Below are 13,825 nucleotides of genomic sequence, written 5' to 3'. Positions count from 1 at the left end.
TTCTGAAGAAGGGTCTAGGGCCCGAAACGTCAGCCTTCCTGCTCCTCTGATGCTGCTTGGCCTGCTGTGTTCATCCAGCTCTACACCTTGTTATCTCAGATTCTCCAGCATCTGCAGTTCCTACTATCTCTGAAACGATTGCAAAGCAATTTCTTTTTTAAAATCAAACTAGAATTGTGAGCAGAAATGTGTTAACTTTATTGCCAAATATGCACATCTTACATTAGAGCTCCTTTGAAGACAAGTTTAGCTTTCCTCATTTTTCTAGTCACTAGCAGTTCTGTCCCAATTTCTGTGTGGTCCAGTAAGATTTTAAAACAAGGACAGCTGCAAAGAAAACAAATAATTTACAGTGAGACAAAAGAAGAACTGGTGTTTTTTCTCTCAACCTGCAATCCGGAATAAATTTTAATATCTAGAATCCAGTTTGGCAATATTCCTCATTGTATCAATTAGGTTAAATATCTGCAGTCACAGCCAATGTAACTACAAGCATTGGTCAGTCAATCTACATAACAATTTACAGCTATTTCATATTTCTTGCCAGAATAAAAGGAAAATGTACTACTACATCCATGCAAACAGAGTTTATCAGAATAAAAAATAACCTATGGAAGTTTCAAGTGAATAACAAGGATGTACAGTCATACAGCACGGAAACGGACCCTTCAGTCCAACCAGTCCATGCCAAACATAATCCCAAACTAAACTAGTCCCACCTGCCTGCTCCTGGCCCATATCCCTCCAAACCTTTCCTAGTTATATATCCAAATGGATTTTAACTGTTGCAATTGTACCCGCATTCACCACTTCAGTTTTTTTCCTTTATTCCTTCACAGGATGAAGGTGTCCCTGGCTAGGCCAGCATTTATTGCCCATCCCTAATTGCCCAGAGGGTAGTTAAGAGTCAACCACATTGCTGTGGGTCTGCAGTCACATGTAGGCCAGACCAGGTAAGGATGACAGTTTCCTTCCCTGAAGGACATTAGTGAACCAGATGGGTTTTTCCGACAACTGGTCATTATTAGACTCTTACTTCCAGATATTTATTGAATTCAAATTCCACCTGCTGTCATGGCAGGATTTGAACCCAGATCCCCAGTGAAAAAAGTCCTTGCCTATCCAGCCTTTCCTTATAACTTAAACCTTCCGTACCAAGCAACATCCTGGTAAATCTCTTCTGAACCCTCTCCAGCTTGATAATATCCTTCCTATAACTGGGTGACCAGAAGTTTCATGTTTATGGAATTGTATGTTGCAGTTAAATATTTAACTACAACATAGTACACTTCTAGGAAGCTTCATTTTATGAGAATGTGAATTGCTACTATAACTGCTGTGCCTTTTCTACTTGAAAGAATGCAGTGATTCAAAAACCTTGCATAAAGTTAATCAATAAGATCAGCCAATTGATATTTACAGAATACCTCTAATAGTGAAAAAAAACCAGCTGCTTTTTAAGTGTGCATCTCACCATTTTGGAAGCGTTGAGCTTGCAAGCCTCAGCAATTCTGAGTATCATACTAGTCATTAATAGTTTCACACTACCATAAAAAGCTTAGAGTAAAAGACACCATATTCTGTCAGACCTCTTCCAGTTATGGTGTGGGATTATCTGCAGAACTGACCAGTTTGTTGCCTACAAAGGCAAAGAAATCACAACTACAAGGATCAAAATCCACTTTCCTCACTGACCATCAGTAGCATGAGGGGCAACACAATTTATACACCTGCAGATTTCCCTCAAACAGGGATTATAAATCCCATCTGTGCTGTGGCTGCAGCAGGAATTTTATCATTACAGCATGAAGTTGGAAGCATAATAATATTGAAAGCCTAGCAATGCTCTGCTAAAGTGCCCTCAAGTGAATGTGGGGGGCATCCCCAGTGTACCATTCTGATTACACAAAGCTGAGCTGGTGACCTCATGTCCTTTCCTTGACCCCTCCGTCTCATTTTGGGGAATAACCTGTCCACTGCCACCCACTACAAAGCCACCGACTCCCATAGCTACCTTCACTGTAACTCTTCACAGCCCATGTCCTGGGAGGATTCTATCCTATTCTTCCAGTTCCTTCACCTACACCATATCTTTCGGATGATGCCACCTTCCAAAACAGCAACACTGACATGGCTTCCTTCTTCCATAAACGTGGTTTCCTATCCACTGTGGTTGACAGGGCCCTCAACCGCATCTGACCCATCACCTGTGCCTTCACCCTAGCCCCTCCCTATCCCTCCCAACAGTGCGATCAGGTAACTCTTGTCCTCCCTTGTCATCCCACCAGCCTCTGCATTCAAAGGATCATCTTCCACCACATCAGACAACTCCAGCAGAACACCACTACCGAACACATCTAGCTCTCGCTCCCCATCTGCATTTTGCAGGGACCATTCCCTCTAGGACACTAGGCCATTCCTTGACCACCAACACCACCATGCCTTCCCATGTAACTGCCGAAAATGCAATACTTGCTCCTTCACCTCCTCCCTGCTCACCATCCAAGGTGGAAACAGTCTTTCCAGATGAAGCAGCATTTCAATTTTACCCGCTCCAATCTGGTGTATTGTATTCATTGCACCCAATGTGGCCTACTCTACATTGCAGAAACCAAATGCAGACTGCGTGACCACTTCGCAGAACACCTCCGGTCCATGTGCAAGCACGACCCCAACCTTCCTGTAACCGGTCATCATTTTAACAGTGTCCTGCTCATATATACCCACTTGTCTGTCCTCAACTTGCTGCAGTACTCCAGTGAATCACAGCACAAACTGGAAGAACAGCATCTTATCTTCAGATTGGGTACTTTACAACCTTCTGGATTTAATAATGAGTTCAACACCTTTAGACTATGAACTCACTCCTATTCCTTCTCTTTCTTTTGGCTTTACTTGTTGCCTTCTGTCACCATGCTTCCACCACCTCACCCTCCAACTCCATTGTTACAGGCTGTCCTTTCCAGTTTGGCAGTTAGACGCACCATTGTTCTGCCATTTTCACATTCTGATCTCTTAATCTGCACTGTCAGCTGCCTTTCTTCCCCAGCACTCCATCCTGCCACTGTTGCATAAATTCGGCCCCTTCCATACTTTACATCAGCTCTGAAGAATCATCCAGACTCACGATCTTAGCTTGCTCTCTCTCCATGGATGCTGCCTGACCACTGATTTCCAACTTTTTATTTTTAATTCATGGCTTCCTAGTTGATCTTGGAGACCCACACCATTCTGACAAGTGACTGGATTCAATTTTAACACTCTCTCTCTCTTCCCCACCGCACCAACAGATACTGCCAGACATGCTGAGTTTCTCCAGCAATTTATTTCAGTTTGTATTTTGATTCTATTCCCACTCAGGTCATCATCTAACCTTCCATCCTGTTAGCCTACATTTGTAAACAGTTCGCTCTCTCCTTAAGGTATTGTGTTTTTTCCTTTTAAATCCATCACTCCTCCTATCCTCAACTCCTTTGTGTGAAAAACCTGCCTCACACATCTCTTAGAATGAGTGGGAATGTAAAAAAAAAAGTAGCAATTAGCTTGGATACTAGACCACGGGGAGGCAATGGCCTAGTGGTATTATTGCTAGACTATTAATTTAGAAACTCAGTTAATGCGCTGAGGATCAGGGTTCAAATCCTGGCATGGCAGATGGTGGAATTTGAATTCAGGGTCTATAACGATGACCATGAAAACAGTGATGCACCCTTGGTGACCATAATATAATTGATTTTTACAGTTTCACAAAAGGAGGAGTCAGAGACAATTTTCTATTTAAATAAAGGCAATTAGAAAGGGTATGAAAGCAAAAGCTGGCCAAAATTAATTTGCAAATTATGTTAAATGAATGGTCAATGAAAATTGCAACACAAAGCAATGGTAGATATTTAAAGGTACAATTTCAGAACATATAGAATTGGTATATTTCAATGAACAAGAAAAATTCTAAGGGCAGATTCACCATCCAGTAATTAATTAGAAATGTTAAAGATGGCATCAAACTAAAAACATAACTGTGCAAAGTCAGGTGACAGGTCAGAAGATTGGAAAAAATATTAAACATTGACAGAAAGAAGTCAAAAATAATAATAAAGGCAAAATTAGAATACAAGAGAAAGCTTCTGAAGAAAACTCATGAGGGACTCGATGCATTTGATGCACTGTTAGTAATCTTTCAGGAATCCTTACATTCTAGAAAAGTCCCAGCAGTCCAAGAAAACTGTCATAGAGCTGTACAGCATGGAAACAAACACTTCAGTCCAACTCTTCCATGCCAACCAGGCATCCTATGTAAATCAGTCCCATGTATCATCATTTGGCCCATGTCCCTCTAAACCCTTTCTATTCATGTACCCATCCAGATGCCTTTTAAATTTTTTAATTTTACCAGATTCTACGACATCCTCCAGCAGCTCATTCCATACACACATCACCTGCTGCATGAAAAAGATGCCCAGTTAGGTCCCTTTTATATCTTTTCATTCCCACCTTAAATCTCTGGTTTAGTACGCGTGGACTATTTTCCATGTCCTTCATGATTTTATAGGGTGAATAGTCAAGATCATTTTCCAAGGGAGCCCAATGAGGGACGTGGATAAGTATCTATAAAAGTCACCCCTCAGCCTCTGACACTCCAGGGAAAATCGTCCACGCCTACTAAACCTCTCCCGATAGCTCAAACCCTCCAACCTCAGCAACATCCTTGTAAATCTTTTCTGCACCCTATCAAGTTTAGAAACATCTTTCCTATAGCAGGGAGACCAGAATTAAATGCAGTATTTCAAAAACATATCCTGTACAGCCACAACATGACCTCGCAACTCCTACAATCAATGCTCTAACCAATAAAGACAAGCGTACCAAATGCCTTCTTCACTGCCCAGTATGCTTGTGATTTCACCTTCAAGGAACTTTGAATCTGCACCCCAAGGTCTTTGTTCAGCAACACTCCCCAAGACCCTACCAGTAACTGGCAAATCAAGGCAGAATTTAACCTTACCAAAATGCAACACTTCTCATTTATCCAAATTAAACTCCATCTGCCATTCCTTAGCGCAGCTGATCAAGGTCCTGTTGTTAATGTAATATTTTTGTTTAAAAAAGGAAACAGAAACAGGTAACAAATGTATGCCAGTTAGCTTAACATCTGTTACTGGGGAAAGCATGAGTTTTATCATAAAACGATGTTATATCACAACATTTAGAAATAAATATGATCGAAGATTCAGCATAGCTTCATGAAGATGAAATCAGGCCTGTCAAACTTACTAAAATTCTGAGCTAAAAGCAGGATAAAGAGGAAAACAAAATGGACACAAAATGTGGAATTTCAGGCAGCATTTGCTAAGGTGCCCAAACATTAGGCTACCTAACAAGACCCATGGCGCTGAAGGCAATATATTAGCATCAATAAAGAATTGGCTAACAAAAAGATGACAGAGTTGGTATGAAAGGGGCATTTACAAGATTACAATCCATAACAAAACACAAAACAGTACAGGAACAGGGCCTTCAGCCCTCCAAGCCTGCGCCAACACATTTTGCCCTTCCATATTAAAACAGTCTTCACTTACAGGATCCATATCCCTCTATTCCCTTCCCGGATCCATATCCCTCTATTCCCTTCCCATTCATGTATTCGTCCAGGTGTTTCTTGAATGCTGCTATTGTGTCTGCTTCCACCACCTCCTCTGGCAGCACATTCTAGGCACCTACATCCTTATGTGTGAGGCAAGTTTTTCACACACTCTTTTAAACTCCTCCCAACCCCACACCTTGAACCTGTGTCCCCGAGGGACTGACCCCTCCGCCCTGGGAAAAGCCTCATACTTTCCATTCTATCCATGCCATTCACAATCTTATAAACTTCTACTAGGTCACCCCCGCAACCTCCTGTGTTCCAGGGAAAACAAAATCAGTCTATCCAACCTGTCTTCATAGCTAAAATCCCCCATACTAGGCAACATCCTGGTAAACCTTTTCTCTACCCTCTCCAAAGCATCCACATCCTTCTGGTAGTGTGGTGACCAGAACTGTACGCAATATTCCAAGTTTGGCCTAACTAAAGTTCTGCAAAGCTGCAGCATAACTTGTCTATCCTTATGCTTAATGCCCCTTTCAATGAAGGCGTGTGTGCCATAGGTGTTTTTTACTACCTTATCTACCTGTGCTGCTGCATTCAGTGATCTGTGGACTTGCACACAAAAACTCCTAAGGGTTCTGCCATCCACTGCGTAATTTCCACCTGTACTTGACCTTCCAAAATGCATCCCCTCACATTTGTCCACATTAAACTCCATCTGCCACTTTTTTTGCCCATGCCTCCAACTGATCTATATACTGCTGTATCCTCTGACAATTCTCCTCACTATCTGCAACTTCACCAATCTTTGTATTGTCTGCAAACTTAATTAGACCAGCTACATTTTCCTCCAAATTATTTATGTAGATCACAAACAGCAGTGGTGCCAGCATTGATCCCTGTAGAACACCACTAGTCACAACCCTCTACTCCAAAAAGTATCCTTCCACTGCTATCTTCTGTCTCCTAAGCCAGTTCTGTATCCATCTTGCCAGCTCACCTCTGATACTACGTGCCTTCACCTTTTGCTCTAGGCTGCCATAAGGGACTTTGTCAAAAGCTTTACTGAAGTCCATGTAGACATCAACAACCATTTTCCCCTCAATCATCTTTGTCATCTCCTCAACAAAAAAACACTAACAGTATGTCACAGGGATCAGGGCTGAGGCAACAATTATTTACAATATTATATTAAGTGATTTAGATGAGGAAGATGAAAATTTACTATAACCAAGTTTGCAGATGATTCAGAAATTGGCGAGAAGGCAAGTAGTCAGGGTGACAGAACATTGAGAGTTATAGACAGGCTAAGTGAATGGGAAAAAATTTGGAAGATGGGATATAACGTGAAGAACTGTCAGTCTATGCACTTTGGCAGGAAAAAAGAGAGGAGAGAATACCATTTAATTGTGGAATGACCAAAGAAAGTTTGGGAATCCTCATCTATGAGTCCCAAAAAAAAACACGAGTATCCAAGTTCAGCAGGTAATCAGAAAGGCAAATGATGTTAGCCTTTATTTCAAACGGAATAAGTATAAAAGTAGGTGGTTTTGCTAAAATTGGACCACAGCCAGAATACTGTAAAAGTTTGGTCCCTTATCTAAGGGAAGATATGCTGGCATTGGATCAACCCAGAGAAGATTCATTATCAGGCTGATACCAGGTCTGAAGTAACTCTGATAAGGAGGGGTTGAATAGATCGGTACCGTATTCATTGGAACATATAGAAAAGTGAGGGGACCTTACTGAAATGAACAGAATTCTTACAAGCATAACAGAATTAGAAATATCAATTACAAGGGGACATAGTTTAAGGCAAAAAGGGGGCAAGTTCAAAAAGATGTGATAGCTAAGTGCAGAGCTGGATGAACACAGCAGGACAAGCAGCATCACAGGAGCAGAAAGGCTGACGTTTCGGGCCTAGACCCTTCATCAGAAATGGGGGAGGGGAAGGGGGTTCTGAAATAAATAGGGAGAGAGGGGGAGGCGGATAGAAGATGGATAGAGGAGAGGATAGGTGGAGAGGAAACAGACAGGTCGAAGAGGCGGGGATGGAGCCAGTAAAGGTGAGTGTAGGTGGGGAGTTAGGGAGGGGATAGGTCAGTCCAGGGAGGACGGACAGGTCAAGGGGGCAGGATGAGGTTAGTAGGTAGGAGATGGGGGTGGGAAAGAGGGGATAGGTGGGAGGAAGAACAGGTTAGGGAGGCGGGGACGAGCTGGGCTGGTTTTGGGATGCGGTAGGGGGAAGGGAGATTTTGAAGCTTGTGAAATCCTTACTTCTTCAACCGTGAACCTAACCCTCCCTCTCCTGACCCCTTCTCCCACCTCCAACACACCCCCTCCTCCTGGACACCACCCCAAGGCCTCCTACCCTCCCTTGACCTCTTCATCTCCAAATGCTGTCGAGACATCAATCGCCTCAACCTCTCCACCCTTCTCACCCACTCCAACCTCTCTCCCGCAGAACGTGCAGCCCTCCACTCCCATCCCAACCTCACCATGAAACCCGCGGACAAGGGAGGCGCAGTTGTCGTATGGCACACTGACCTCTACATCGCTGAGGCCAGACGCCAACTCTCCGACACCTCCTCCTACCGCCCCCTTGATCATGACCCCACCCCTGAGCACCAAACCATCATCTCCCAAACCATCCACAACCTCATCACCTCAGGTGATCTCCCACCCACGGCCTCCAACCTCATTGTTCCCCAACCCCGCACCGCCTGCTTCTATCTCCTTCCCAAAATCCACAAACCTGAATGCCCTGGTCGACCCATTGTCTCCGCCTGCTCCTGCCCCACCAAACTGATCTCCAACTATCTGGACTCCATTTTCTCTCCCTTGGTCCAGGAACTCCCTACCTACGTCCGTGACACCACCCACACCCTCCACCTCCTCCAGAACTTCCAATTCCCCGGTCCCCAACACCTCAGCTTCACCATGGATGTCCAGTCACTATACAGTTGCATTCCCCATACAGATGGCCTAAAGGCCCTCTGCTTCTTCCTGTCCCGCAGGCCCGACTCGTCCCCCTCCACTGACACCCTCATCCGCTTAGCCGAACTCGTCCTCACCCTCAACAACTTCTCTTTCAATTCCTCCCACTTCCTACAGACAAAGGGGGTGGCCATGGGTACCCGCATGGGCCCAAGCTACGCCTGCCTCTTTGTAGGTTACGTGGAACAATCCCTCTTCCATACCTACACTGGCCCTAAACCCCACCTCTTCCTCCGAGGAGCTCGAACAGTTCATCCACTTCACCAAAACCTTCCACCCCAACCTTAAGTTCACCTGGACCATCTCTAATACCTCTCTCCCATTCCTGGACACCTCTGTCTCCATCTCGGGCAACCACCTAGAAACTGATATCCATTTCAAGCCCACCGACTCCCACAGCTACCTAGAATACTCCTCCTCCCACCCACCTTCCTGCAAAAAAGCCATCCCCTATTCCCAATTCCTACACCTCCGCCGCATCTGCTCCCAGGATGAGGCATTCCACTCCTGTACATCTCAGTTGTCCTCGTTTTTCAAGGACCGCAACTTCCCCCCCACTCAGTGGTCGAGAACACCCTCAACCGTGTCTCCCACATTTCCCGCAACTCATCCCTCACACCCCGTCCCCGCAATAAGAACCAAAAAAAGAATCCCCCTCATCCTCACGTACCACCCCACCAACCTCTGGATCCAACGCATCATCCTCCGACACCTCCGCCATCTGCAATCTGACCCCACCACCAAAGACATCTTTCCCTCCCCACCCTTATCTGCTTTCCGGAGGGACCACTCTCTCCGTGACTCCCTTGTCCGCTCCACACTCCCCTCCAGCTCCACCACACCCGGCACTTTTCCCTGCAACTGCAGGAAGTGCTACACCTGCCCCCATACCTCCTCCCTCACTCCCATCCCAGTCCCCAAGAAGACTTTCCACATCAAGCGGATGTTCATCTGCACATCTGCCAATGTGGTATACTGCATCCGCTGTACTCGGTGTGGCCTCCTCTACATCGGGGAAACCAAGCGGAGGCTTGGGGACCGCTTTGCAGAACACCTACGCTCCGTTCGCAATAAACAACTGCACCTCCCAGTCGCAAACCATTTCAACTCTCCCTCCCATTCCTCAGACGACATGTCCATCCTGGGCCTCCTGCAGTGCCACAACGATGCCACCCGAAGATTGCAGGAACAGCAACTCATATTCCGCTTGGGAATTCTGCAGCCCAATGGTATCAATGTGGATTTCACAAGCTTCAAAATCTCCCCTCCCCCTACCGCATCCCAAAACCAGCCCAGCTTGTCCCTGCCTCCCTAACTTGTTCTTCCTCCAACCTATCCCCTCCTCCCGCCTCAAGCTGCACCCCCATCTCCTACCTACTAACCTCATCCCGACCCCTTGACCTGTCCGTCCTCCCTGGACTGACCTATCCCCTCCCTAACTCCCCACCTACACTCACCTTTACTGGTTCCATCCCCGCTTCTTCAACCTGTCTGTTTCCTCTCCTCTATCCATCTTCTATCCGCCTCCCCCTATTTATTTCAGAACCCCCTTCCCCTCCCCCATTTCTGATGAAGGGTCTAGGCCCGAAACGTCAGCCTTTCTGCTCTTATGATGCTGCTTGGCCTGCTGTGTTCATCCAGCTCTGCACCTTGTTGTCTCGGATTCTCCAGCATCTGCAGTTCCTACTATCTGTGATAGCCAAGTTTTTTTTTAAGAATGCACAGCCAGAGGTGGTGGTGAAGGCAGCAGACATAATAGTAATGCTTAAGAGGCATTTTCACAGATATATGGACAGTCAGGCAATAGAAGGAATATGGACCACATAGAGACACGGGTTTTAGTTTAGAAAAGCATATGTTGCCATTGTCTTGGTAGGCCGAAGGGCCTGCTCCTGTACTGTTCTTTGTTCCTTGAAAACAAGGAAGATACGTTAAACTTGTATAAAACACTAGTTCAGCCTCACCTGGAGTACTACCCATCTCCAGCACCACTTTAGGAAGGACATGTAGGCATCAGCAAGGGTGCAGAGCAAAGATTCACATTAATAAAATTCTTCATTTTTGGAACCAATAACATGGACAGTTCAGAGAACTTGACACCATTCACTTTGGAGAAGAAAAGATTGAGAGAGGGGAGAGAAAGAGAGAAAAAAGGGATTCAGTATCTGGAAACAGTTAGATTGGGAAAAACTGTTCTCATTGTTAGCAGGATTAAGAACCACATGATACACAGAGTCAGTACAGAAACAGACCCTTCAGTCCAACCAGTCCATGCCAAACGTAATCCCAAACTAAACTAGTCCCCACCTGCCTGCTCCTGGCCAATATCCCTCCAAAACTTTCCTACTCATGTACTTATCCAAATCCACTCATTAACCACCCTCTGTGGAAAAATTTTGTCCTCATGTCTTTAAGGTGACAGGAGAGAGACAGAGAGATTTAAAAATGTACCCCCTAGTCTTGAAATCCCCCATCTTAATGAAAAGATGTCCTATCCATACCCCTCACGATTTTATAAACCTCTAAGGCTACCTCTCAACCTCCTCCTATGTTCCAGTAAAAAAATGTCCCAGCCTATCTTTACTTCCCATAACTGGCAACAACCTGGTAAATCTCTTCTGAACCCTCTAATAATACCCTTCCTATAACAGAGCGACCAGAAATGAACACAAAACTACTGTCTATATGTGATGCAAGCTTTAAAGATTATGTACCTGAACCCCTGGGTCCCTCTACACTAACCAAGGTCTTACCATTAAGTGTATAAATTCTGCCCATTTGCTGTACCAAATTATAATACCTCTCATTTATCCAAACTCTGCCATTTTTCAGCCCATTGACCCATTTGATCAAGATCCCTTTGTAATCTTAGAAAACATTCTTCACCGTCTACTGTGCCACCAAGTTTAGTGTTATCGACAAACTTACTAACCAGGCATCACATTCTCGTCCAAATCAACTATATAAATGACAGAAGAGGACTCAGAACTGATCCCTGTGGAAAATACTGGTGACAAGCCTCTAGTCCCAAAAGCAACCTTCTACCGCCATGGACTCCTGCTGTTAAGCCAATTATGTATTTAATTGGCAAGCTCATCCCGAATCCCACGTGAACCAACTTTAACTAGTCTACCATGCAGGACCTTGTCAAAGGCTTTACCGAAGTCCATCCAAGTAAACGTCTACTGCTCGCCCTCAATCGTTGTGGTAACTTTTTCAAAAACAAAACTCAATCAAGTTTGTGGGACAGAATTTTCCCTTATACAAAACTATGCCGACTATCCCTAAATGTTTATAAATCCTATCTTTTGGAATCACCAACAACTTACCCACAACTGAAGTCAGACTTGGGACTATTAATTCCCTGGTTTCTCCTTACAACCCTTCTTAAAGGCACAACTTAGCCATCCTCCAGCCATCCGGCACCTCACCTGTAGTTGTAGATGATGCAAATATTTCTGCAAGGTCCTCCGCAAAAGTAACAAGAAAAACAAATTTCAGACATCAAAATGGTCAGCGTCTGGAATGCACTCTCACAGGCTGTGGTCAAGGCAGGTTCAACTCAAAACAATTCAGAAGGCTGTTATCTGAAAAGGGAACAATGTATACACAGTTATGGAGAGGAGAAAGAATGGCACATAATGAATTACTTATTTGGAAAATTGGTACAGATATGATGGGCTGAGTGATCTCCTTCTGAACAGTAACTAATGTGATTCTGTCAGTAAGGAAAAATGAGATAAAAAGGGGAAATAACTCTTTCGGGCATTATTCCAGGACAGCAACATGTTTCACTATTCTCCTATCCTAAAAAGGGTTCTCTCTTTCTGCACAATGAGTGGTCAGATCTATAATACCCTATGAGTGCAGTGGAAACAGGAATTTCTTTTTTAAAACAAAAAATTATACAAGCGACGTAGACTTCCCTGGCCAGGCCAGCATTTATTGACAATCCCTAATTGCCCTCAAGGTGGGGGCGATAAGCTGCTTTCTCAAACAGCTGCAAGAAAAATTGAAACAGATTCTTCAAAAAGATTTGCAGAGCTATGGTAGGGCACTGGCACAAGGTAAATAATTTATTCAAATGGCTAGCTATGCTATAATTATTTCATTTTGATTGGTTGTCAAAATTATATTGTGAAATGTTGTTTGAAAACAAATTAGATTTAACTGGGCCAAAATTGTAGATTTTTTACTGGCGTGTGCGCTATCCTTAGCACAAACTCTGTTTTCATTTCTCTTCCACACAGAAAGAAGGGTTTACCTTTTTTAACTTATTGAAAATCCATACATAATTTTACCAATGAAGTGTCAGAATCACATAGTCTTGGCTACTAAGAGATTAAAAAAAAGACTGACTTGCACAAAATCTAAACAAGGGAAGGAATGTTCCAAAAGAAAGCTAAAATTTTAGACATTTCTACAACAGCAATATGCTTCTCTATTCTCCTATGGAGAAAGGATTCTCTCCTTTGGGGTCTATGTATCTACACAGCGCAATTTCAGTGCATTAAAGTTTATAAGCAACAAGTACAGGACCGGACTTACTAACATACACTTGGACTAGCTGCTTGTATCTGCACTGTTTCAAAACAGCCACAAACAGCAGCCCTCCCTCCCTGTTTGACATCTGCCCTCACTCTTTTCCCCATACGTCACAATAGGATTCGCCTAGTCCTCACTTTCCCATCCTGTCAGTGTCTGCATTCATAGGATTGGCTTCTGCCATTTTTACAACCTCCAGCTAGATGCCACCACTTAGCACATCTTCACCTTCCTTATATTAATAACAGTTCGCAGAGATCATTCCTTCCAGGACACCCTAGACCACCGCTGCAATTCCTAGCACTACTTCCAGTTGCTTGTTGTTTCAATACACCCTCTTATTCCCACGCCAACATTTCCATCCTTGGCCTGCTGTAGAGTTCCACTGAAGCCCAATGCAAACTGGAGGGACAGCACCTCATTTTCTCCCTAAGCACTTTACAGCCTTCAGAATTCAACATTTGAGATCAACAATTTTAGAACAAACACTGTCTTCCATTTCAAACTCCACTGCCTTGTGTTTTGATTGCGTGGGTTCACTTTCAGCAAAGCCAACCCAGTTTTGACTATCCACAGCTATTAATTATATCATTTTACACATTGAGATCACTCCTTTATTAGCAATAACATTTCCTTTAATTTGATTTAAGCATGCTCATTATCTGTTCCACTCATTTATCCTCCTCGTTTGTCAACAGC

General features: G+C 44.1%; 1 long non-coding RNA gene across 1 annotated transcript; it reads right to left on the bottom strand.

Moving 5' to 3' along the window:
• Positions 1-177: 177 nt before the first annotated feature.
• Positions 178-12,212, bottom strand: LOC125488378. Its single transcript, XR_007266294.1, has 3 exons — positions 12,013-12,212; positions 10,546-10,687; positions 178-327 (listed from the first exon to the last, which is right to left on the bottom strand). It is a non-coding gene; the product is annotated as an uncharacterized LOC125488378 (long non-coding RNA).
• Between the last annotated feature and the right edge of the window lie 1,613 nt (positions 12,213-13,825).

Source organism: Rhincodon typus, unplaced genomic scaffold, assembly GCF_021869965.1.
Source record: "Rhincodon typus isolate 14 unplaced genomic scaffold, sRhiTyp1.1 hic_rhity00000622, whole genome shotgun sequence".
Taxonomy (NCBI): Eukaryota; Metazoa; Chordata; class Chondrichthyes; order Orectolobiformes; family Rhincodontidae; genus Rhincodon; species Rhincodon typus.
Note: the sequence above shows the minus strand (reverse complement) of the source record. Positions and strands in the feature narration are given on the sequence as shown.